Source organism: Cicer arietinum, chromosome 5, assembly GCF_000331145.2.
Source record: "Cicer arietinum cultivar CDC Frontier isolate Library 1 chromosome 5, Cicar.CDCFrontier_v2.0, whole genome shotgun sequence".
Classification (NCBI taxonomy): domain Eukaryota; kingdom Viridiplantae; phylum Streptophyta; class Magnoliopsida; order Fabales; family Fabaceae; genus Cicer; species Cicer arietinum.
In genome coordinates, this window is record NC_021164.2 from 57,241,846 (window position 1) to 57,247,294 (window position 5,449).

Here is a 5,449-nt window from a genome sequence, read left to right on the forward strand (position 1 = left end):
CTTCAGTGTAGTCTTGGCTTTAAGGTTGAGACAAGGTACAAGAGACTCTTTAAAGCTCAGGAGGGATAGCGCCGCTTATATCTATATATTTATATGGTAATTGGCGCTATCCATCCTGAGTTTTATGGATTCTTTTTACTGTATATTCGTAATCAAGTCACAAGTGCAATTTATTTGAAAAACAAAATATATATTCTCCCAGTCTAACTACCCTGAAAACTATACACAATAACTCTGCTCTCAGTTAAAGCAGCTGGTACTGAAATCAAAGATTCTGAATTTATATGGTGACAAATATATTGTGTTGTATGGATTTGATGATTATGAATTTTCTTACCCCCTAGAGGTGCAGCTAAATCAGGTTATAACTTATATATATTCATGCTATCTTCGGTTTTATTTTCTATTTCTTTTTCCTTTTCTTTAGATTTAATTTGTTGATAAACATATTTAGTAGACGGTGATCATAGAGTAGAGTATAACAAGAATGATTTAAAAGAAAATTAATACAATTAGATGTAATACATCAATTTTTTAATAATTTTGTGTTTTTTGCATATACTAATTTTCAAAGAGTACAGAGTGTAAGTGTTTTTAAGTTTTTACTTTACAACCCGTTTCCTCTTGTTACAGATGGAGTCTATCCAGAAAAAAAAAATCGATGTTAAATGATTTATTATTTATACAGGGAGTGTTATGCATGACAAAAGTAAAGAGTCCTAGACCTCGATTTAGGATGCAACATTATGGAATTTAATATTTATTAAGATAATATTAAATTTAAATAAGATTTTATTACTTTTAAATTTAAAAATCTTATAATATGAGCATGTATTTCTTGATATTTTTAGATAAGGTTTTAAATTAATAAGTCCTTGTGTTTCTCGCCATACACAAATAGAATGCGTGTATTCTATAATTCTTTTTATTTTTTTAATTATTATCGGTGTTTTTGCATGCGGAGATTAATCGATGAATATTTAACTGTCTAACAATATTGTGAGTTTTAAACAGTGAATTTTGATACACATAATTAAGAGATCAAAATTGCATACAAGTCAAACCACATCAATTTCATTGAGTACGTTTTTTTTTTTTTTTTTGACAGCTAGTATGTATGTTTGTTATAATAGTTAATTAATCATCATGTAAATTTCACCAGCCCAGAACTTTTGCGGTGAAAATATAAATTTGAGCATGGGCCTTGAGATGTAACAACTTATATTATTTTTATCTTAAGTCACATTTAGCTAATTCTTTTCCATTCTGGATTCACTGTTATAGTCCTATCTCTGGAAAAACTTATCTTTGCTGCTACAAAGTTATACATTGGTGATACAAAAGTTTCATATCCCGAATATTTTTTTTATTGATATATAAAAAATAATATTTATAATATACAACTTATATTTTGTTTACCAAAATAAAAATAATCTATTAAAATAATTTTTGATTGCGTTATCAATTAATCAAACACAATAATTAAAGTAAATTTCATAAAAACAAATAAAAAGATATCAATAAGATAATAACAAAACAAAAACAGAAAATAGAAAAACCAATATTTCCTTGAAATGGTGATTGTTGTGGCAGTGTTAAAATACCATCGTGGTGGCAATAGGAAAATGTTAACAAATATTTAGGAAAATGTTTACAAATATTTAAGAGTGTACTATGCTACCTACAAAAATTATACTTTTTGAATTTTATTATAAGTGCTATATATCTTTGTATTAATTTTTGTCCATATTTCAAAAAAATTGTCATTTTATTTTAGAATATAAACACATTATTAATTATTTTGTAATTTGTAATAATATACTAATTTTAAGACAAAAAAGTATACTTATTTAACTAAGTAATTAGATATTCTGATATTGTAAATATTTTTAACTACTATAATTAATTAATATAAGTATTTGAATCTTCACACATTATTTTACTATAAAAATCTACATTATTAATGATTTTATTATGAAAAATTTAGGTGCATTTTTTTTATATTTTTCTTGTGGTTCTTAATTTAAAATACATTTTTTATTATTATAATAAACTTTAAAAAATTTATAAATTTAATAAAATTATTATTGATTTTCTTCCTCTCATTAATTTAATTATACATTTAGATAAAAAAATTATAAATTTGATAAAACCATGCGAAAAAAAACTTATAGAAATACTTTGTCATTTTATTATTTGTTTGTTTTTTATTTTTTCAAAAACAATTTATAATTAAATTAAAAAAAATGTATATTATGATGAGAGGGAGAGAACACCTGTATCTTATTATGAGAATGACAGAGAAGAAGGTGTATGAATAATTGCTTGTAGATATTTTATTTTCTGAAAAGGAGTAAGTATTGAAGAGTAATGACTAATGAGTTAGTTCGAGTTTTAATGGCGAGTTCTGAAGGTAGCAGTCTTTCTCTTTCTGGCCAAAAGCCAAACCCTACCTTGGAATTCCAGAAAGCTATCTAGGGTTTCTGTTGATACTATTTGAGTTCTGCAACTTCATTCACAAGGACTTTTTCATTCAATTATTATAAATGGTAGTAGTAGGTTAGTTACTGTTGATGTTGACATCTTTCCAACTTTTTGGTCTTGTCACTTTCCTTAATTTCTACTGATATATATACATTAAAATTAGTTTAAATAAATTTTTAATTCTTATAAATTTATGTTTTTAATTTTTATAAAAAACTTCATTAATTTTTGTCTTTAAAATATTTCTTTTTGTTTTCAATTTTAATTTAATGATTTATCTTTTAAATTTTTAATAATTTTTTCAATAATATTTAAGATATTATAAAAAAATTACACTAAATTTTTTAGAGTTTAATTATTATGTTTAGTCAATGTAATTTTTTTTTACACTTTTAGTATATCACAATCATCTATAAACGTGAGTTTAAAAGTAATTATGATAAAAGTCAAATTATTTTATTAGTTTGACGATTATGATTAATTAATTGACAGTGTAAAATATATTTAAATCTTCGATGCATATAAATTAAATTCAATTTTTTACACTATTAATACAACTTTTTTAATTACAAGTACAAAAACAATATTTATAATTATTAAAATACATTTAAATACAATAAATTGTTTAAGATATCAACATTGATATAGTGTTGATAAAAGATAATGATTTAGTTTTAGTATTATGCAATCTATTTTAAAATTACGTGAAACTATATATCAAATCAATAATGTCGGATTTATTGTTTTAGTTCAACTTAGACTCAAACTCATAAAAAAAAATATAAAATAAATTTAATCAATTTTAGTTACATTTTTGGGATCATTTAGTTTAATTTTTATATCTCTAAATAAAATTCAGAACTTACAAATTATATCTCTAGATGTATTTTACAACAGAAAAAGTCAAATACAAAAAAAATTATGTTATTGAAACACAAAACTTGACACAAAATAACACATAAATACAATATTGCGTAAAATACAGATGATCATGTTTTGTATTTGTGTTTCAATACAAAATGTTGTATTTATATCTTATTTTGTGTCAAATTATGTTTAAATAACATTATTAAAAAAAATCGAAGATAGTAGTATTTTTTTAAAAAATATTGGGGACTTTAGGGTATCTCTATCTACCCTATGTCCCAAAGCTACGACATGATGGCAATAAGGTAAAAAGGAGCACCATATATATATATATATATTGTGTCTCCTTTTAAGCTAATCATAAAATTATTATTATCTCACCATGATATGATAGTGCCTCTACTGTGAACGGTTATCTCACAATGTGTTGATACTAGCTGATAGCTACCATATATGATTCTAGAGTTAGTTTAAAAGAAGACAAAATATAATTAGAAACTGTAATTTTTTTTATAGAAAAAATGATTTTTTTATTATAATTAAAAAAAAGGTCTTTCTTATTTAATTTAAAAGAAAAAGTTTTGTTCATGTTAAAAATAAGTAATTTTCTGAAAATAATTTCATTTTATAATTTTAAAACTCTGGATTTTATTGAATATTTTTTGGGTACCAAACTGAAATTTTTCTAAAATTTTTTAAAAAGTTGTTTTAGTTTAAAAAATTTTAAATTTTAAATTTGTATTAGTATATAATTAATAATATTGGGGTGGTTGGAGAGGGTCAGAGCTATGTCGATGACCACCGTGAGTCACTAGTCATTGTCAAAATACCGCCGTCGATCACTGTAAGTTGTCGGACCTCTACCTTTGGTCACCATCAACCACTCTCCCTATTATTTATTTAATAAATGATAATATTTTATTAATACTTTATTTTAAAAATAGTATAAAAATTAACAGTTTTTCTGTAAAAAAGAAAAAACTGCTTTTTATTGTAAAAAACCTACTTTTTTATATTTAATAAATAATAAAAATAACATTTTTAAAATAATATACAAAAAGATTTTAATATTAAAAAAACAGAATTAGATATAATAAATAATAATATTATTTTTAAAAGTTAATAATTTTTAAAATGATCAAAAAAATGTTTTTCAAATAAATTTAAAAAATAAATTAAATTTTTCTATCAAAAGAAAAACATAGTTTTTAAAAATAATAAATAACATAGTTTTCATAAATAATAACAAATATTATAATTTATTTATTAAAATACTTAAAAGAGAGTCATTAAATGGATTAGATGGATATCCATCCATTGACATGATAATAGATGAATTTGATACTTTTTATTTTAAATGGGTGGTGGAATTAGATTTTTCCATAATTTTTAATAAATTGTTAATGGATTAGTGAATTATTTTCATCAATTTATTATCATCTAAATACAAATTCATCCGATCCATCTATTTTACCACCCATGATATGTCCAGAAACATACCATAACTTTTTTCATATATATATTTGCATCATTTCGGAAGGTGGGATCTACACCGGTATGTTTTTTAAATTCTGTACCCCGACACTAGCGGCTAAATTTTAGCGGTATCTTATTGAAGTTTTTCTGAATCTATATAATTATCTGCCGAAAATTCATTCTTGATGGGCCTACTATTGATTGTAGTTAATGGGCCCTACAGTGGCCAAATTAATAAAAATTTCCCTTGTACCCTCCTTATTATACCTATACCCCAAATTTAGAATGAAATGACTATTTTGCCCTCGTATAAATAATAAAACCTCACAAAATTACCATTCCACACTTTCACATTTCCGGAACAGAGAGTAAGTTTTTTTTCAAAATTTCCGGAGAAGTTGAGAAACAAGTTTTCCGGTACAGAGGTCGTACTCCGGAAACGTTGTTTTAAAGTTTTCCGGTACCGGAAAACTTGTAGGATGTTTTCCGGTACAGAAGAGTGTTCCGGAAAACTTATTTTTAACATATCCGGTACAGAAAGCATTCCGGAAAACTTGATTGCCAACATTTCCGGTAGTTACCGGAGAACTTGAGCATCAAGTTTTCCGGAAGTTACGTATAT